This window comes from Oncorhynchus mykiss, chromosome 26, assembly GCF_057628025.1.
Source record: "Oncorhynchus mykiss isolate SJ-2025 chromosome 26, ASM5762802v1, whole genome shotgun sequence".
Classification (NCBI taxonomy): domain Eukaryota; kingdom Metazoa; phylum Chordata; class Actinopteri; order Salmoniformes; family Salmonidae; genus Oncorhynchus; species Oncorhynchus mykiss.
This window is the reverse complement of record NC_143047.1, coordinates 24,418,770-24,441,574: the sequence shown is the minus strand read 5'-3', so window position 1 is coordinate 24,441,574 and position 22,805 is coordinate 24,418,770. Positions and strand designations below refer to the sequence as shown.

Sequence of the window (22,805 nt, the reverse complement as noted above, 5' to 3'; positions counted from 1 at the left end):
GTCTGTAAACAATTGTTGGAAAAATGACTTCTGTCATGCACAAAGTAGATGTCCTAACCGACTTGCCAAAACTATAGTTTGTTAACAAGAAATTTGTGGAGTGGTTGAAAAACAAGTTTTAATGACTCCAACCTAAGTATATGTCAACTTCCGACTTCAACTGTAAATAAATCTGCCAACAATCAATTTGAATATTCCCAGTGTTCCTCTGGAGCAATTGAAACCAAGGCTGATGAAAATAAAACCACTTTGTCAAACAGTCTCTGTTCATCTACATCACGGGTCATAATCAGCACAGACATGGTCAGTCGGCTGAACCAACAGGCCCTTTAGATAAATAATAGATGAGAAGATAACCAACCAAAGGTTATTCATTTTCATTTTTTGGTGAAGTGCTGTTTTTTTCATTTCTCAGAAAACCTCTCCAGCAGATCTTCCCCATGAGGGGCATCAGGGCTGGACTGAGCATAGCCCAGAGTGACTGCTGTGTGTCCATCACTTATTACATGATGGCACACGCTGACAAAGAGCGTATCCGGCCCTCCACACTTGGGTGTTTCCAAATTAGTTCACACAGGAGTGATTAAATACATCACACCGTCAAAATGACTCACCGCCTCATTTTAGGATGAATTAAACATGTAGATTCAAGTTGCATAGGATTTAGATGAATGAGTGTGTCAGGTCTGGCTGATAGAAGAGCACAGGGGAGTGGAGCAGGTCTTTGGAACATCACACACAGGCCATCTAAAACCAGTAAGACAGGGAGACACAGTGAGTGTGGTACAATCTATTCTAACACACACTGATACTTAACAGTGTGAGTAAAGTACTAACTGTCCAATAGATTCTCTTCAAATGGGAATATTTGGGTGCTGTGTTCAAAGACAAACACGTACAATCACTGAATAACAATTTAATAGAACATTTACAATTATATTACGTTATGTCTACAAGCATTTTCCCCACAATGCACCTTGTTTTCTGCTTCGAAGAGAAAAGCTCAGGTGTTCATTCCATTGGCTATTCACTATCAATGTCCTCATGAGAGGGAGCATCTCAAGTAATGTAGGAGACCTCTAAACATCTACCTCAGGTCTATACACACATTGTACCAAGTCCTTTATTCAACACACACATCATTGGGAGCATTTGCTGTTCCAACAAAAACAAACACACACACACATGCACTTAGCCAGTGGACAACAAGGCATACCCTGTCACTCAACCAACTGTACCTATGCCAACCATATGGCTGATGTTTCTGTTCTTAGTCAGTAGCTACTGTAGTTATCTTTTTCCCTTTGGTCCAACAATAACCAACCGTTTTATTCCCAAAATAGAGAGAGGTCACCTGTAACTTGTCAATAGCAATGTTAATGTCTTGGTTCCAGGTCTTTCTCTCCAGAGGAAGCAGTGGACCCCTGTTGTTTTGGTTTATTTACTACTAATGCTACAAAGTGTAAAGCTGTGGTAGTATCAGGAGCTCACCAGTATTACACAGTGTTAGCATGCGATACAGTCTGGCTAATGAATGCTCTTTCCATTCGTTTATCAACTTTTTTCACTGAGCAGTATTCATTGGTGATAAATTAGAACTAAACAAGTGAAATGTTATGATATTTTCTAAAGCGATAGAATCAAAAAAGGACTAGACAGTTCACAGCCAGACTGGATGTTAAACTAAATAAATAGCGAAATGATATCTGGATCTTTTTTGTTGTTACCTGAGCAGCTGACCGATGTGAACCCTATCATTATAGTAACAAAGAGCGACAGGATGTGATAATGGCTTGACTGACAGGCTGGGCAGACAAAGGTAGTAATCACTGCTAAGGCTTTGTTATTCAACCATTCTGTCTGCTCACTGGAGCTAAAGACAAGCCCACACTCCCTTCAAAACAAATCAGAAAACCATAAGCCAGTTTGGTTTAGATGGGAGCATTGATCTGCACTGAAGACAACTGTGTTTGAGGAGAAATGGCAGAGATAAACCATCGGTATTAGCAAATGGCCGTGAACTTTGAGATGGGATTGACTCTTATCAGTGCCACAGTTGATTATGCAGGACCAACAAGGACTCCTCAGCCACATTAATATCATTCAGTCCTGCCTCTCCGGAAACCATCTCCAACTGACATTTGAAAAAAGATTAATATCAACTAAACTTTCTCAGCTTTATTTGCTCAAGAAACATTTCCTCAGTTACAATTTTATTACAACAGCGGCAGCAGCAGAGAGAGCTCCCATTAAAGGCATATTGTAGCAATATAGTGCAGCCATATACTGGATGTTTTCGGAGGCGCTGCCTGCGTTTCCTGAAATGGACTCTTTCTTCCCTCTTGTGAATGTTCTTATTGAGACGACCCGCAGCCATAAACTACCAATAACAGCAGCCGACATTAGCGTAGAGAATAGAATCAAAAGCACTATACATTCTACTATGGAGGTAGACATGGAAAGTAAGGAAAATAACCAAGACACCTGGGTTTAGTTTTCTAAGGGCCTCAGAGGTTGAGGTAAACTCACAGAGGGTTCACAAGTCTCACAAGGCCTTGACGTCATTAGCTAGCCTGACTATGCATGTACGTGTCCCAGTTCCATGGTCTTCTGTATTCAACCTCTATATACAACTAAAGCTAGAATACAAGAACGTAGGTGTCAGAATGTACTTTAACCTCAGATTATGTGCAGTATTTTTTTTATTACTGGAAATAAAAGCAGAATCTGAAAAAAATATAGATTCAGTACCTGAATAAACAACTCCAAAATACACTATATATACAAAAGTATGTGGACACCTCTTCAAATTAGAGGATTAGGCTATTTCAGCCACACCCGTTGCTGACAGGTGTATAAAATCGAGCATAGACAAACATTGGCAGTAGAATGACCTTACTGAATAGCTCAGTGACTTTCAACGTGGCACCGTCATGCCACTTTTCCAACAAGTCAGTTCGTCAAATTTCTGCCCTGCTAGAGCTGCCCCGGCCAACAGTAAGTGTTGTTATTGTGGAAACGTCTAGGAGCAACAACGGCTCAGCTGCGAAGTGGTAGGCCACAAAAGCTCACAGAACGAGAACGCAGAGTGCTGAAGCACTTAATGGGTAAAAATTGTCTGTCCTCGATTGCAACACTACCGAGTTCCAAACTGCCTGTGGATGCAACATGAAATTACTTTTCATGGCCGAGCAGTCGCACACAAGCCTAAGTTCACCATGCACAATGTCAAGCGTTGGCTGGAGTGGTATAAAGCTCGTCGCCATTGGACTCTGGAGCAGTGGATACGCGTTCTCTGGAGTGATGAATCATGCTTCACCATCTGGCAGTCCGACAGACTAATCTGGGTTTTGCGGATGCCAGGAGAATTCTACCTGCCCCAATGCATAGTACCAACTGTAAAGTTTGGTGGATGAGGAATAATGGTCTGGGACTGTCTTTCATGATTTGATGTTTGCCCCTTAGTTCCAGTGGAGGGAAATCTTAATGCTACAGCATACAATAACATTCTAGACTATTCTGTGCTTCCAACTTTGTGGCAACAGTTTGAGGAAGGCCTTTTCCTATCTCAGCATGACAATGCCCCCGTGCACAAAGCGAGGTCCATACAGAAATGGATTGTTGAGATCGGTGTGGAAGAACTTGTCTGGCCTGCACAGAGCCCTGACCTCAACCCCACTGAACACCTTTGGGATGAATTGGAACTCCGACTGTGAGCCAGGTGTAACCGCCCAACATCAGTCCCCGACCTCACGAATGCTCTTGTGGCTGAATGAAAGCAAGTCCCCGCAGCAATGTTCCGACATCTAGTGGAAAGCCTTCCCAGAAGAGTGGAGGATGTTATAGCAGTAAAGGGGGGACCAACTCCATATTAATGCCCAAGATTTTGGAAGGAGATGTTTGACGAGCAGTTGTCCACATACTTTTGGTCATGTAGTGTAGGTCTAAATTGTAAAAGTGACCATGTGAAGCAACAAAATAAGCTTATTCTGTAGCGTCCATTATATTAGAATGTATTTGTGCATTTCATTCAATGCAGGTGTTCAATGTGGATGGAGGCCTCCAGGGGTGAAAGAGAAATCTAACTGATTAGCCTTTAGAAAGAAATGGAGAAAAAAGAGTACTTACATGAACAGAAAGATTAAATCCCCAGCACCCAGCAATCACTGGTTAGTTGATTTTGAACTCATGAAAGTGACCTGAAATGATAAAAAAACAGACAAAATATATATAAATGTCTCTTTGTCCATCTTTAAAAAATATGTATATTAATTCTTTATCCAAACAGTTAAACAATCCATCCCAGGACATTCAATTCAAAACAACATATTTTATGGATACGTTATTAAAAGAAAATCGGTACGATCAGTAAAATAACTTTATTTGCAAATATCAAAACAATCTTGGAGATGAAAGGAGAGAGAGGGAGATAGGAGGGGGTAAGGAGGAGAAGGTGATGCTGGCCCATGGTCAGAATGTCTACAGCTGAGGTAAAACAGCTTTAGTAATTAAAGAGTTCGGGACCACGTCTTAGACTATGTTTAAAATCCACTTCTCTAATACCTCATTAATCTGTCCTACAGCCAGTAGATTCCACTAATACATGGCTTTCATATAAAGTGGTTGTTTTATTTAATTTGGACTTTCTTTCCTCGAGCGCGGCAGGCTAATGATTTATTTAGCAGCATGCTCTGCTAGTGACGGCATGTCTCTCTCCGAGCCCAGCCGCCAGAGCTCTGTTCTGATAGGGAAAACACAAACAAACCAAAGCCTCTGCAATATGGACATACCAGTTTTAGCCATTATCTAACCCGGAATTTAACATTAATATTTCTACGTCCAGGAAGTGGAAAAATAACACACCAAAACAGGAACCACAACAACATCCAAAGTCATTCAAAGTGAGAGAGAAGTGGAGTGATCATTGTGCACAGTCACAGCGCGGGCCTGAAACGGCACAAAGCTCATTGATGTTCATTTCCTCACATTATCTTGTTTTTCACAACAAGCTGCGATCTCATTAACAGCTGATTTATACAATTACCCTGCTTCAGCACCGCCAATTAAACCAGGACAGAGGTTTTTAAGGTCACACTTAATTGATCTGCCAGTAATTTGTGCTACTGTACCTTGGTCTCCTGCGGCTAGGCAGGGAATAAAAGACACCAACAGCAGACCAGAGAAATATACCAACACATTTGCAATTGGTGTCAAAGAACAGAAATCTCAGTAAGAGAGGATGGAGGGTTAATAGAATAGGCCAGGGAGAAGCAGTAGTCATGAATGGATCTGAATGTGCAGCCTTGAGACTGAAAGTAACAATAGGAGAGAGAAGGCCCACAGACTGGCCCTGACTGAATGGTAATCTGCTGTCATCTTTATAGCACCTATAAGCTGACAGTCAAACCTCTCAAAGGACCCAGCCGTCCTAGCGAGCAGGCTGCCAGTATCAACACCACACTGTCTCACCTCTCTGCACTGTACTGCACACACACACACATATGGACAGACACGCACACAGGGTCAGAGATGGAAAAACAGACACACACATGCACACACACACACACACACACATGGACAGGCAGATGGACAAAGAGAGAAACAAACAAAGACAGAAAGACAGACAGACATCTACACACACACACACACACACACACGGACAGGCAGATGGACAAAGAGAGAAACAAACAAAGACAGAAAGACAGGCAGACATCTACACACACACACACACACACACACGGACAGGCAGATGGACAAAGAGAGAAACAAACAAAGACAGAAAGACAGGCAGACATCTACACACACACACAATTTTACTTTCAAAACCCACTAAGGGCGCTCTCCACCCAGACTATCATAGCCCACTGTATTAAATACATAAGCAGGGTAGTAATTCAATAAACAAGTGTTTCTTTATGAAACATACACTGAGTGTACAAAACATTAAGAACATCTTCCTAATATTGAATTGCACATATCCATGTCTCAATTGTCTTAAGGCTTAAAATCCTTCTTTAACCAGTCTCCTCCCCTTCATCTACACTAATTGAAGTGGATTTAATAAGTGACATCAATAATGGATCATAGCTTTCACCTGGATTCCCCTGGTCAGTCTATGTCATGGAAGAGTAGGTGTTCTTAATGTTTTGTACACTCAGTGTATAATATCTGACTCATTCCCGTTAATTAAATGAGAGCTAATAAATGAGAGCTCTTTTACTTGCAGGGGGTAGAAATTAAAAAGCCTTTGAATTTATAATGTGATGTTAATTGAAAAAAATAGGAAAGTAACAGACAAATAGACAATTTGTAATTAATAAGAAAATATGTAATGTCTTATTTAAACTAATAATTTGTCTTGAGAAAAAAACATTATGATTATGATGATAAATAATAAGAAAAAACAGAGTGATATTACAAATAATTAAGCAAATGTTGTAATCCCTCTGTGAGTGTCTCAGACAGAGACTATTGTAGTGGTGTGATGCAGTAGAGCAGCTCTTTTCCTGCTCAGAACACAGCCTACGGGCTGCTGGGGAATTAACACAGAGATGGCAACCCTTCCTTTCACTAATTAAATGATCATGGATTCATTAAAACAGAATCCCAATCAACTCCAAATTCAGTTTAATAGTTTCCCCCAACACTTTTATCACCCAATCATTGGGTCCACAATAACCATAGAGCCTTTGAAATGGTTGATTTTTTTACTCAGCTGTTGCAGAGAGGGTGGTGACAACAAACCGCACTGAAACACAACACACATAAACGGAAACTAACACAAAGTTAACACATTCACACACGAAATGAACAGCATCTTTTGCCCTAACACACAAACATACAATTTCACACACACACACACACACACACACACACACATACACATACACATACACATATACACATATACACATACACACACACACACACACACACACACACACACACACACACACACACACACACACACACACACACACACACACACACACACACACACACACACACACAAGGCACACAAGGCACACAAGGCACACAAGGCACACAAGGCACACAAGGCACATAGACAACCACCAGCTGTCTGCATCTCTGGAGTACCCGAGACATCGGGGGTGGTGAGCTATCAGCCAAATAGATAATTCTCATTAAACCACAGGTGGACAGTCAGTCAGGGGGTTGCCACACATTACAGACAGCACCGCTTTTAAAGAAAAATCAACATTTATCTATGTCCCACACTAGAGACGCAGAGGGATTGATCTGTCAAACAGAAAGCCCTTTAAACAAGCCCAACAGACAGACTAACAGTTCTCACTTCAAAGGCCCCGGGTCAGAGAGCTCAAGGACACCTGTGGTAATTCTGTCAAAGGGTGGCCTTTCCTTTCCTTTGTCTTTGGCCAAAACCCCTGGACTATATTACAGTTTTTTCCAACTGCTTACACACAAAATCTTTTCATGTCACACGATTTTTGAAACCTCTCACTCAAAGTGCAAAACTACACACCAAATATCTAAAACCATAAGCTATTTCTCAGCCTTAGACTCAGTTGTCAATTGCATAAAACACTTTTTTCAAAACAATACACACAATTCTCTACCTAAAACACAAAAATCTAACAGGAAGTGACTTGCTTTCCTTTTCCAAACACAACCAATCAAAATGCTACACTTATTCACCAGGTCACACACACTCCTCACATGTGCAAACACTAATAGAGAGGAAGTGGAAGAAGAGGACGAGGGCAAAGAAGAGAAGGAAGGAGAGCCATCTCTGATGAGATTAGTGCAACACTTGTTGATCATGTGATCAACCACGGTTTGACCATGAGAGAGGCTGGACTGAGAGCCCAGCCCAACTTGAGTCGATTTACAGTGGCGTCCATAATTCGAACCTTCAGAAATGAGAACAGGTATGCAACTATCTAATGACTATTTTAGCATTACAGTAATGTACTGTAAAATACTTATGATTCCCTAGTATTGCATAAACACTTGTAACTCTAAGCCATCCATTTACTGCACTGCATTGAATGAATGAGGTTGGTTATCATGCTGTACTACATTTTTTTGTACATTGTTTACAGTTCCTCTGCTGAACACATACTGTGTTTGAATTCTGTACAGAGTGGAAAGGCAAAGACATCATGGAGGACGAGGACGCTTGTTTACAGATGTACAAGAGACTGCAATTATAAAAATTGTTTTGGCCAACAATGCAATTAGGATTCCAGAGATAAGAGAGCATATCTTGAATAATGACATCATATTTAACAACATCAATGCTGTAAGCCTGTCGACCATACAACGCATCCTCCAACGGCACCGAGTGACGATGAAACAACTTTACAAGGTGCCATTTGAGAGATACTCTGACAGAGTCAAGAATATGCGACATGACTTTGTAGAGGTATGTATGCAACACTACTTCCAGTACTTCAGACATACCATATTTACTCATCTGTATATCATTGTGTCTGTTACAGAGAGTATTGGAGCTGGATGCCCATGTAATTCGCCATTAATTTATTTATGTGGACGAGGTTGGCCTCAACCTCACCAAAACCAGGCGCCGCGGAAGAAATGTAATAGGACAGAGGGCAATTACCAATGTCCCTGGACAGCGTGGGGATAATATAACTGTGTGCTGCCATCCCTCAAAACGGGGTCCTCCATCACAATGCCACACTAGGTCCGTACAACACCGGCCATATGCTCACTTTTCTGGATGCAATTTACACAATGCTTGTCCCTGATCCAGATCAGGAGCCTGATAGATTTGTGGTTTTATGGGACAATGTTAGTTTTCACCGGGCTGTTCTGGTCCAAAACTGGTTTGCCACCCATCCACAATTTGTAGTTTTGTACCTACCCCCATATTCACCTTTTCAAAATCCCATAAAGGAATTGTTCTCAGCCTGGCGCTGGAAAGTGTATGATCGCCAACCCTATGACCGCATGCCGCTTCTCCAGGCAATGGAGGACGCATGTGGGGACATAGAGGTTGCCTCTGTCCAAGGGTGGATACGCCATGCGAGGAGATACTTCCCTCCATGTGGGGACATAGAGGTTGCCTCTGTCCAAGGTTGGATACGCCATGCTAGGAGATACTTCCCTCCATGTGGGAACATAGAGGTTGCCTCTGTCCAAGGTTGGATACGCCATGCGAGGAGATACTTCCCTCCATGTGGGGACATAGAGGTTGCCTCTGTCCAAGGGTGGATACGCCATGCGAGGAGATACTTCCCTCCATGTGGGGACATAGAGGTTGCCTCTGTCCAAGGTTGGATACGCCATGCGAGGAGATACTTCCCTCCATGTGGGGACATAGAGGTTGCCTCTGTCCAAGGTTGGATACGCCATGCTAGGAGATACTTCCCTCCATGTTTGGCAAGAGAAAACGTGATGTGATGTGGATGAAGTATTGTGGCCAGACCCAGGCCGGAGAAGAGAAGCGGCCCTACCAATTCCTGGACTGCCCCCCCCGGGACCCCATTCACACACAATTGTGTTCTTTACCCTATTCCAAAGAATATACTTTTGGTTTACATATGTTTATGGTTTTGTTGTATGCTACTGTATACAACAGTAATGTTTGGCCTAATAAATATTTTCTGTTTGTACATTGCATTGGTGTTTACAGTGTACTTGTTACCCCTCTCATCCGATTACTTTCACTGTAGAACATTGTATTGACATGTAGATATAAGCCTATGAAAGACCAAAGAGCTTTAGATTTAGAACAACAGTGTTTACATGGTATATCCAGAAATGTACTATTATGAAAGCAGTGTTTGTCATTTGATGCAAATGTGTTTATGGCATTTTGAATCAGTGTTACATTTTGAAGGAGATGTGAGGCATTTTGAATCAGTGTTACATTTTGAAGGAGATGTGAGGCATTTTGAATGCAGTGTTACATTTTGAAGGAGATGTGAGGCATTTTGAATCAGTGTTACATTTTGAAGGAGATGTGAGGCATTTTGCATTTTGTGTGTGCAGTTTTGGGAATTGTGTGTAGAGTTTTGAAAAAAAGGAGACAGTTTTGACCACAGCCCTGTGTCAGGACCCCCCTCTCCAACACCAGACCACAGCCCTGTGTCAGGACCCTCCTCCAACACCAGACCATAGCCCTGTGTCAAGACCCTCCTCCAACACCAGACCTGTGTCAGGACCCTCCAACACCACAGCCCTGTGTCAGGACCCTCCTCCAACACCAAAGCCCTGTGTTAGGACCCTCCTCCAACACCACAGCCCTGTGTCAGGACCCTCCTCCAACACCACAGCCCTGTGTCAGGACCCTCCTCCAACACCACAGCCCTGTGTCAGGACCCTCTTCCAACACCAGACCACAGCCCTGTGTCAGGACCCTCCTCCAACACCAGACCACAGCCCTGTCTGTGTCAGGACCATCCTCCAACACCAGACCACAGCCCTGTCTGTGTCAGGACCTTCCTCCAACACCACAGCCCTGTGTCAGGACCCTCCTCCAACACCAGACCACAGACCTGTCTGTGTCAGGACCCTCCTCCAACACCACAGCCCTGTGTCAGGACCCTCCTCCAACACCAGACCACAGACCTGTCTGTGTCAGGACCCTCCTCCAACACCACAGCCCTGTGTCAGGACCCTCCTCCAACACCAGACCTCAGCCCTGTCTGTGTCAGGACCCTCCTCCAACACCAGACCACAGCCCTGTGTCAGGACCCTCCTCCAACACCAGACCACAGCCCTGTCTGTGTCAGCATCCTCCTCCAACACCACAGCCCTGTGTCAGGACCCTCCTCCAACACCAGACCACAGCCCTGTCTGTGTCAGGGCTAATGAGTGAAAGCAGGCCTCTAGGGCCATAATCCAAAACGCACATGTCTGTCATGTTAAAGAAGGATTTATAGTAAATCTACACACTAATACAAAAACCTCTCTCTCTCTTGGTTACTTTTCATTTATCCGTATGTTACAGATTGAACGTATGCCCTCTGGAGCTACCATTTGGCCTGAAATCCTTCCTTTCATATGTAAGTGAAAGCTGTTCCACAGACATCCCCGAAGAGAGGGGATCCAATCAAATGAACCTTCAGATTCCAGACATGTGTTCATCTACAGGGGGCTCGACTTGATTACCCCAGCACATAACGGAGCGTTGTCTCTCTCGCTGACCATCATATGCACGTGGCTGAGAATCAATGGCCAACCTTCAGAACAACTTTACAGTTGCCATGAGCGTTCAGGTCAGGGTTGGTAGAAAATTTTTACACAAGTGTCTTTTTTCTCTGTCAATGTCCAGACAGGACAAACAAAGCAAAGACACACATGAATACACATACGAGACTGCCATTGACATTGTTCAGCTGCGTGCGTGTGTGTGTGTGTGTGTGTGCGTGCGCGTGAATGTGTTTGTATGTGTGTGTGTGTGCATGTGTGCGCGTGAGTGTGTTTGTATGTGTGTGTGTGCGCGTGAGTGTGTTTGTATGTGTGTGTGTGTGTGTGTGTGTGTGTGTGTGCGTGCGTGCGCGTGAGTGTGTTTGTATGTGTGTGTGTGTGCATGTGTGTGTTTGTATGTGTGTGTGTGCGCATGAGTGTGTTTGTATGTGTGTGTGTGTGTGTGTGTGTGTGTGTGTGTGTGTGTGTGTGTGTGTGTGTGTGTGTATGTATGTGTGTGCGTGCGCGTGAGTGTGTTTGTATGTGTGTGTGTGTGTGCATGTGTGCGCATGAGTGTGTTTGTATGTGTGTGTGTGCGCGTGAGTGTGTGTGTGTGTGTGTGTGCGTGTGCGTGTGTGAGTGTATATGCAAACATGTACAGGACAAACCAATCCCCTGCACAACACAGATGTATCCAGATCTGCAACATTTTCTAAATATCCCCAGTGCACTATTCCAGCCCTCACTCCTTCTAGTCCAAACATGCTAAAGTCGTTTTTTTTGCAGAGGTAGTTATTTTGACAATGGAGGCAATCTTTTTGCCATCAGCGTGTTGGTCCCCACCTGGCTGAGACCTGGTTATCTCTACAGACAGAGAGAGGCAGCAGTGGCCCATCCAGGGCTGGGGACTATGGGAGGGCTGGGTGGGTGGGTGGGTGGGGGGATAAGGCAATGAGGTGGGCCCATAACAGCAGTACAGGCTAAACAGCAGGGCACCTTGGGGAAATGGGGGGTGGAGGGAAGAGAAGGGAGGTGAGAATTCTGCTGAAATGTCTATTAGTGGACTCGGCTCAAGCCATTGTCAGATTCAATATCCAAGTCCACAAAATCAACCCACTTTCCCCACATCGCCCACCGCGAATGAGAAAAAGCATAGCTGTAGTATGCAGTGAATGAAAGGCCGTCATTACAAAAAGGGGAGGTCAAAGCCATGTCTGGGCTAATACAATCTGATGCCCAGGTCAGCACGGAGGTTAGCAGGGATGCAGTTACCTGGGGGTTGGCAGGCTACAACAGGGGGAGGATAGAGAGAAGAGCAGTTGAGGAGACAGAGCGCTGATGTCCCTATTATAACTTGGTTAACAGAAAGCTATACATTCCATGTGGCACAGTGCACACTGCACAAGCATGCCAAAGTATATGAGCTCACAAAGACAAGCCTTATTTCCACACAAAAAAATCGACCATATCATTGAGTTATTTGGTGCTAGAAACGGTCCAATCACAGCCAGACACAGCTGCTTCAGCACACTATTACCTGTCACAGCCTCCCCGCTCTCCCCTTCTTTCTCTTCCTGCCTTGCTCTCTTCTTTCTTTCTCTCTTTCTCCCTCACTCCCTCTTTATTTCGGTCTGTCTCTCTCCATCTCTGTGTATCTCTCTCTTTTGCTCTGTCTCTGTCTTTGTCCCCCCTCTCTCTCTTTCTTTCTCCTCTCTGCCTCTCTCTCATGTGAACATGACAGGCACAGATTAAAGATGGAGCTGCACCAGGCCTCCTGTCACAACGATCAAAGTAGACCTGCCTGAAACACTCACCATTGTCAATCACACTCAGGTCAGGAGAGGCTGAGAAAGTGACACCACACAATAATGTCTTTATTGTGCAGGTCTGAAACAGTGACAGGGCTTTTGACTCTGTCTTATTGAGTGTTTCACTATTCCTCTGTGAATAACAGTGGTGCGGTAAAGGGAGAATCAAACCTTCTTCCCTGTGTTTGTGAAGAGAGGCAGACAGCTCTGTGATCAAACCGTTATTTCATATGTCTGCCGCACCGCAAATACATTACATGTGATTTATTCTGCCTCAAATAACAAGAATAAAAGTACATTTATAGAGGTGGTTGGATAGAGAAATGACCAGCCACTGGAAGGCTTCAATCCAAGGCTCAATTGTATGCTCTCGTTGGCTGGCCCTCGCTTCATATTCGTCGCCAAACCCACTGGCTCCAGGTCATCTATAAGTCTTTGCTAGGTAAAGCCCCACCTTATCTCAGCTCACTGGTCACCATAGCAGCACCGACCCGTAGCACGCGCTCCAGCAGGTATATTTCACTGGTCATCCCCAAAGCCAATTCCTCCTTTGGCCACCTTTCCTTCCAGTTCTTTTCTGCCAATGACTGGAACGAACTGCAAAAATCACTGAAGCTGGAGACTCATATCTCCTTCACTAGCTTTAAGCACCAGCTGTCAAAGCAGCTCACAGATCACTGCACATGTACATAACTCATCTGTAAATAGCCCATCCAACTACTTCATCCCCATACTGTTATTTATTTTGCTCCTTTGCTCCCCAGTATCTCTACTTGCACACTCATCTTCTGCACATCTATCACTCCAGTGTTTAATTGCTATATTGTAATTATTTGGCCAGGTCGCAGTTGTAAATGACAACTTGTTCTCAACTAGCCTACCTGGTTAAATAAAGGTGAAATAAAAATATCCACCGCAGGAGGTATTCATGTCCCCTGTGTTAGTAACAGCCGGGTGGGCAGCCTGTCAATTCTCTTCGATTCACACTCACATATTCTCCACTCAAAGACAAGAATAGTGTCAACTTAGAGGATAGCCTTGTCTTTTGGTTGTTGATTTGTCTACTATTCTCAGCTTCTGGGATGGATTCCTCCACAGTAGCAGAAGGCTTTTCTTTTCTTCCCTCTAAGAGAGGATCTCTCTCTCTCTCTCTCTCTCTCTCTCTGTCTCTCTCTCTCTCTCTCTGTCTCTCTCTCTCTGTCTCTCTGTCTCTCTCTCTCTCTCTCTCTCTGTCTCTCTCTCTCTCTCTCTCATTGAGTGGGGGGTTATGAAAACAAGCCTAGTTCTCTCTCAGGTAATGTACTTATTTTCCACAGCCCCATCTTCTAGTTTACTGAGTGGTGGTGTTTCTCCCTCTTATCGCCTGGCCCTCGTGGGGCACTTTAGCCCCTCAAATCCTGTTCACCACATACTGGTTTCAGAATCTGTGAAATGAGTGCTGGGGAAGCGTGTCCACAATGTCTGCCTGTGTCGCCACCGGACTCAAATGGGCTTGGTGCTTTTTGTCCAGGGAGATGCATAAATGGACGTTTTTAACACCTCAAAGAAGGCTGGTCCTTTGTGTGGTCACACTGGAGAGGCCTGTCAGTCTCCTGAGGAAGCAGACACGCTGAGTGCTGCAGGACAAAGGGCCAGAGGCACAGAATCAGCAGGGGCATCACTCGGCTATGGGTACCCGGCAGACACACACACATACATACATACATACACACTCTGTCATCATATCAGAGCCTGTCAAACACATATACACACGGATACCATAGAAAGAGTCACTCACACAAACATACAGCTTTTGTGAAAGCTAATAAAAACACACATTCAACATACACACAGACAGCTCTCAAAACCATAAAAATGGTACCAACACACATTCACACACAATCACATGGACAGATGACTGACACAGTGTCGTATACGCAGAGCTTGTTACACACAAACATGCAGTATGAAGCAAACGCAGGGAAAAATACGTTGTCAAAATGTTGTGGTATATACAAAGATATCCATGAAAACACCTCAATCAGAAAGAATCATTCTACTGTGTATTAGATACGAACAATTTGAAACGCAGTCTTACTACAAACATGCAATCTGACAACGGACCCACTCAATACAAATCAAGAATGAAAACCAGCACCACAAAACAACAACACAGACCTACTTATTTATTTCAACCTTCGGTTTGAAAATAATTTCCTAATTTCCATGTCAATCTCCCTTATTGCAATTCTTTCTTTTTTTGCTAGTACCCAGCAGCCAAAGCTTACAATCAGTCTTTATGCTTTTTAGATGCCTACAATAAGCATTTAAATGCAAATATCTCAGCCGCACAAAGGAGTTGCAACTTCTGTCAGTAGCAACATAATCAACCTGCAATTGTCTCCTGACTGGGAGCGGCATCCTGTGACCAGGCCTGAGCTGTGAGCATCTGTATTCAAATGACTTCCCTATTTCAGGCAGCACGGCTCAATGTGGATATTTTCCAACAGTAAAGCACTGAAAGTCAATCACATGGTGAATTAAACCAGAAAGGAAACAATTGATCCAGAAACGATCAGGTTAGAACAAGGCACATCGGTGGCCACAAATGATTCCTGTTGTTTTGCCCCTCTTCAAACAGAAGCACACAGGCACAGTCTGTGTTGCCATTTCAGTCATGCATTTGCAATGTAGTCATAAATGTTTAGATCTACAATTCAAGTCCCGTGCATCCTGATAAATATGTCTAGTGGTGAACTTCTTGACCAAGACTGATACAGAAGAAGCAGGTCACAAAGCTAGTCTAACCGATGTGAAATGGCTAGCCAGTTAGCGGTGGTGCGCGCTAATAGTGTTTTAATCAGTGACGTCACTCGCTCTGTGGCCTTGAAGTAGTTGTTCTCCTTGCTCTGCAAGGGCCGCAGCTTTTGTGGCGCGATGGGTAACGATGCTTCGTGGGTGTCAGTTGTCTGTGTGTGCAGAGGGTCCCTGGTTCGAGCCCGCGTCGGGGAGAGGGGACGGACAAAAGCCATACTGTTACACAAGGCTCTGTTGAACAACAGTACAACTCTCTGAGATTAAACGGTTGGAAGGGAAATAAGCAGGATTCCCACGGTGTGTCCATAGAGTACATTGGGGATGGTACATTGTGTTCTGAGATACCAGAACAATATCTAGATGAAGAATAAACAACGGTACAACAATGAACATGTAAGACTGATATTGCCTTCCAAGTAGGTTAGTCTGTAAAACTGATGGTGATTGGTGCATATGCTCTGTGCTGGCTCCACTGACCCCTGTACAGCCATTTGAACAATTAGCATTATAACCTCTGATTTTTGTTTTTATTTACTGTCGCAGGGATCATTTGTCTTCTTTGAAACCCGCAATTAATAGTGGCGTTTGCAAATGCACTAGTCCACTTGGGAGTAGGGAAAATGATCGGTTTGAGAATATTTCTGCATTCTTAATCTTCTAAAGAGGGAAATGATTTAAAAGGAGGACACAAATCTCATGTGACATGGCAGGGACTGCATGGGCTCTCTCTCCCCTCTCCCCTCTCCCCTCACCCCTCACCCTGTAGCTTTACGTGGCAGCGGTGGGGTGGGGGGGTGGGGGTGGGGGGTGGGGGGGTGGAGGGTACAGTAGCTAAGAGATCAAGGCTCTAGTTGCTCTCCTCCACTCCCCAGCTCTGCTTCCCCCTCACAGGTAAACAAATGTAGTGTTTCAGTCACTGATCACTAAGCTAATTGAGTTTTGCACTCTTTTTCTGGACCAAAAAGACCCTTTGAAATGAGGAGGTCGAATTACCTCTCCAGTCAGGCAATAAATAAGTCAAACAAAGTAAGGGGCTCTTGCCAGCATATTTTAGTGCCAAATTCAATTAGTGGGAAAACAGAAGATGCATGGTTGTTCACTTAACTGCTGGATGCATTTCCATTCCCATGATGCTGCCATTGTACATAGCCAATCAAATCGTCCCTGTCAGATAGCTACAGCCCTCAGACAGAGGATGGCTGGAAACATACTGCCCTCCTGGTCATACTGTAATTGAAGTCATTGAGCGATAACACAAGATCACTTGGTTCAGCCAAAGACCATGAGTGTGTGTGTTCACATTATACTCTACTATACACAAATACTTGGATATTGTAATAAACTCTATAATCAAATATGTTAACATTGTTATTATAACATGTATAACCATGTTGTAATACAATCACTATTCCCAAAACAGGGTGAAAATAATAATTTATAATAATGTCCATGTAATTGAAGCTTACTAAACATTTCAAACTGTACTTTGTCTGTGCAAAGACATTTGTACTTTTCCCATTATGTAAGTGGTCCTATAGGGCCATTGTGCATTGATTCACAGCACAAGAAAAGGAAACAGACATGAAGTAAGCCTGTAGCCTGGGCATGGAGCACAGAAGGTGGCCGGACAATGTACAGAACAAGAGAGAAAGAGAGGGAAACACAGCTCTGTACACCCAAACTGGCTACAATGTGGCCTTTGTGACATCATAATGCTTTCTGCACGGCAGATTTTGGAAAATAATCCACATTTTCCTAGTCTGCATATCCAGCAATAACATCTTACATCACAGCTCCTACTATATATCCCATGTAGCCGGGGACATTTTACATTTGTGGAGAGTGAAGGGGGTAAGAAAAACATAGTGAAACAGTTATTATATTCCAATCATGCCCTGGGAGCCCATTACAACATGGCACAGACCATGTTAAAGCTGAGGAGCTGGGCAGCCCAGCTCGCTGCGGAGGGAGGGAGGGAGGGCTCCAGGCTCAGGGCTAGGAACCTGCACTATACTGCCAGACTCTCTGTGCTTCCTGCCGGCCAGCCTGTAGAAAACAACTACAGCACACTGGGAGGGAGGGAGGGAGGGCTCCAGACTCAGGGCTAGGAACCTGCACTATACTGCCAGACTCTCTGTGCTGCCCGCCTGCCAGCCTGTAGAAAACAACTACAGCACACTGGGAGGGAGGGAGGGAGGGAGGGAGGGATCCAGACTCAGGGCTAGTAACCTGCACTATACTGCCAGACTCTCTGTGCTGCCTGCCTGCCAGCCTGTAGAAAACAACTACAGCACACTGGGAGGGAGGGCTCCAGGCTCAGGGCTAGGAACCTGCATTATACTGCCAGACTCTCTGTGCTGCCCGCCTGCCAGCCTGTAGAAAACAACTACAGCACACTGACAAATGCTGAGATTGATGCTGGTGGGAACCAAGTCTAAGATAGGGGCTCTCCACCAGCACATTTCTGCCCTCGGATTATTGTGGAGATTTTCATATTTGTTTGGTGATTGTTTTAGTTTCTTTGTTTGTTAGTTAGCTGCTCTGATCGTGTCTACTAGACTTGACACTTCATGCAGCTTTAGTATTCTGATCATGGAGTTGTGATGATGGAATTCTGAACGTGTCATGCCTCTACACCTACATTTAAATGTGTCTACCGTGTCCGGATGACCTTTTCCCACGGTATATTCAAATGCCAGTATGCATTCTGCAAACAGTGGAACAGGCTAAATCTGATAATAACACAACAACAACTTGATGGCAGTAGCCAACTACTGTAGATAACTAGCCAGCTAACCTCTGTAACTAGCCAGAAAGCTAGCTAGCAAAGCTAAAGGGATTGCACACATGTTAGCATAACTCTCCCACACACGAAAAACGTTTTTCTAAATAAGACAGCTGGCTAGCATTTATGAAGCCAGAAAACACATTCCGCACAGGCTAGGAAAGTGTTTCCTCCAACATTTAATGAAAAAAGGTGCCTCTCGATCCCAAAACAAGTTTTCTGGAGACTTGTTGACAGAGTGCTGATGACGTTACCCACTGCATGCGCTTTCGGTAGCCTGATTGTGTCCAGATTGAGGGGAAGTCTGCACAAAATGTGTCCCTGACCACTTCCTGAAATGGTTAGCCAGATCTGAACACAATCCGACCACAATATGACCTGTCTTTTCAATGCGACCTTCGTATTCTGATAGCAGAAGTCACATATACAGTTGAAGTCAGAAGTTTACATACACCTTAGCCAAGTACATTTAAACTCTGTTTTTCACAATTCCTGACATTTAATCCGAGTAAAAATTCCCTGTCTTAGGTCAGTTAGGATCACCACTTTGTTTTAAGAATGTGAAATGTCAGAATAATAGTAGAGAGAATGATTTATTTCAGCTTTTATTTCTTTCATCACATTCCCAGTGGGTCAGAGGTTTACATACACTCAATTAGTATTTGGTAGCATTGCCTTTAAATTGTTTAACTTGGGTCAAATGTTTTGTAGCCTTCACAAGCTTCCCACAATAAGTTGGGTGAATTTTGGCCCATTCCTCCTGACAGAGCGTAACTGAGTCCGGTTTGTAGGCCTCCTTGCTCGCACACGCTTTTACAGTTCTGCCCACAAATGTTCAATCGGATTGAGGTCAGGGCTTTGTGATGGCCGCTCCAATACCTTGACTTTGTTGTCCTTAAGCCATTTTGACACATCTTTGGAAGTATGCTTGGGGTCATTGTCCATTTGGAAGACTCATTTGTGACCCAGCTTTAACTCCCTGACTGATGTCTTGAGATGTTGCTTCAATATATCCACATACTTTTCCTTCCTCATGAAGCCATCTATTTTGTGAAGGGCACCAGTCCCTCCTGCAGCAAAGCACCACCACAACATGATGTTGCCACCCCTTAGGCATTTTAGGTTATGTCGATATAGGCCTTGTTTTACTGTGCATATAGATACTTTTATACCTGTTTCCTCCGGTATCTGGGATTGATTTGCACTTTTCGCGCCAAAGTATGTTCATCTCTAGGAGACAGAGCGCTTCTCCTTCCTGAGCGGTATGACAGCTGCGTGGTCCTGTGGTGTTTATACTTGCGTACTATTGTTTGTACAGATGAACGTGGTACCTTCAGGCGTTTGGAAATTGCTCCCAAGGATGAACCAGACCTGTGGAGGTCTACAATTTATTTTTTGAGGTCTTGGCTGATTTCTTTTGATTTTCCCATGATGTCAAGCAAAGAGGCACTGAGTTTGAAGGTAGGCCTTGAAATATATCCACAGGTACATCTCCAATTGACTCAAATGATGTCAATTAAGCCTATCAGAAACTTCTAAAGCCATGACATCATTTTCTGGAATTTTCCAAGCTGTTAAAAGGCAGTCAACTTAGCGTATGTAAACGTCTGACCCACTGGAATTGTGATAAAGTGAATTATAAGTGAAATAATCTGTCTGTAAACAATTGTTGGAAAAATTACTTGTGTCATGCACAAAGTAGATGTCCTAACTGACTTGCCAAAACTATAGTTTGTTAATAAATTTGTGGAGTGGTTGAAAAACAAGTTTTAATGACTCCAACCTAAGTGTATGTCAACTTCCGCCTTCAACTGTAAGTTTCAAGTGTAGACACAGTCTCTGTGCTAGGTTAGGCAGTAGGCCTGCCGTGCTGGTGGGTTAGTAGAGTGTATCAGGAGCTGCTACCAGGGGCCCTGTGTGAGGAGGCTCTCCTCATGTCCCCAGTGCCTGACACAGACTGGCTCTCCTGATGATAGTAACATGAGGTTAGCATTAACGGTGCTGAAAGCACGACAGGTGGGTCACATGAAAGGTCGCTAATTTTCTTTAGCCGGCCAAACACATGGTTCCCATTACTTTCATCCTAGAAAAACTGACAATGCTCCAAACTAAATATAAGAGGCCTCTGTGACCACTACTGTTCGCCACACATTATTTGTAAAAAAAAAAAACATCTTACATTATATATGAATAGACTTTCCAAGTGGAGCGTGCTTTGAGGAGGAAACAGAGATGTAAATAAATTTAAGTGAACGCCTGGACATGCAAAATTGTGCTTTTCAGTGCGGGGAACATGATCGAGGTGATGCAAGAATAACACTTTTGGGGATATATTTTCTGTGGATGTAAAGTAAACACTGATCCACTAGCAAGACTATACCCAGAGTTCTAATAAGAGCAACACACTCTCATCATACTGTTGATTCCATCTCATCATACTGTTGATTCCATCTCATCATACTGTTGATTCTATCTCATCATACTGTTGATTCCATCTCATCATACTGTTGATTCCATCTCATCATACTGTTGATTATATCTCATCATACTGTTGATACCATCTCATCATACTGTTGATTCCATCTCATCATACTGTTGATTCCATCTCATCATACTGTTGATTCCATCTCATCATACTGTTGATTCCATCTCATCATACTGTTGATTCCATCTCATCATACTGTTGATTCCATCTCATCATACTGTTGATTCCATCTCATCATACTGTTGATTCCATCTCATCATACTGTTGATTCTATCTCATCATACTGTTGATTCCATCTCATCATACTGTTGATTCCATCTCATCATACTGTTGATACCATCTCATCATACTGTTGATTCCATCTCATCATACTGTTGATTCTATCTCATCATACTGTTGATTCCATCTCATCATACTGTTGATTCCATCTCATCATACTGTTGATTCCATCTCATCATACTGTTGATTCCATCTCATCATACTGTTGATTCCATCTCATCATACTGTTGATTCCATCTCATCATACTGTTGATACCATCTCATCATACTGTTGATTCCATCTCATCATACTGTTGATTCCATCTCATCATACTGTTGATTCCATCTCATCATACTGTTCCATCTCATCATACTGTTCCATCTCATCATACTGTTCCATCTCATCATACTGTTGATACCATCTCATCATACTGTTGATTCCATCTCATCATACTGTTGATACCATCTCATCATACTGTTGATTCCATCTCATCATACTGTTGATTCCATCTCATCATACTGTTGATTCCATCTCATCATACTGTTGATTCCATCTCATCATACTGTTGATTCCATCTCATCATACTGTTCCATCTCATCATACTGTTCCATCTCATCATACTGTTGATACCATCTCATCATACTGTTGATACCATCTCATCATACTGTTGATACCATCTCATCATACTGTTGATTCCATCTCATCATACTGTTGATTCCATCTCATCATACTGTTGAATCCATCTCATCAGAGGAAAAAGAAGAGTACACATTAGTTCTCCATATAAAACATAGAATACCCCTGACATATAAATAATGTGGACATGACGTGACTTCTGAAAGCTCCCAGTTGGCATGTATGCACCTAGGGCAGTATCTTTTGGCTAACGGAATTCCACATCTGTAACATTCCATATTTATATAAGATTGCTATATTTTTCCTGAGAGCGCGTGTGCATGAATGTGTGTGAGTGTGTGCATTTGTGTTTGTGTGTGTGTGTGTGTGTGTGTGTGTGTGTGTGTGTGTGTGTGTGTGTGTGTGTGTGTGTGTGTGTGTGTGTGTGTGTTGTTTGCCACAACAATCCCCTCAAGGTGGTTTGAGCAGGCTGTGACCTAACAGTAAAATGTTGGAAATTGGAAAAATGACTTCTCTTTCTTGAATAGCTGGGAGATAAGGAGCCGTTAGCAATAAATTCAGAGAAGTGTAAGCTTATTATGAATACCTCTCAGAGCGCAAAAGCATGTACTGTTGAAATCAAAGAGAGTAATAGGCAGGTTAGCCAACCGTCATTTTAAGGATGAAGTCAGTTGTGAAATTGTAAAATCGCAAGGTTTTGCTGTCCATATCATACCCTCAGAGCACTCCCAGAAATGATTTAGAAATGTTGGTTATCACATGTCTGAAAATGTTCGAAGTTTGCAGGTTGAAAAGAAAAGAGAAACCAATACTAATCTCCACATTGAATAAAACTGCTAATAATAAGGCCATTTATCTCTTTGCTTAAACAGTGCATACTTTGAAGTTCACAAGAAT

The 22,805-nt window shown here is 43.3% G+C and overlaps 1 protein-coding gene across 50 annotated transcripts in view; it reads right to left on the bottom strand.

The window, feature by feature from the left end:
- LOC110506675 (transcription factor SOX-6) overlaps positions 1–22,805 on the bottom strand; it is a 198,871-nt gene that overhangs the window by 158,063 nt on the left and 18,003 nt on the right. For all 50 annotated transcript variants that reach the window (XM_090222571.1, XM_036964062.2, XM_090222543.1 and 47 more), the window contains exon 3: positions 4,129–4,199. The gene's annotated coding sequence lies outside the window, so the exon portion shown is untranslated. The remainder of the gene's footprint in view (positions 1–4,128; positions 4,200–22,805) is intronic.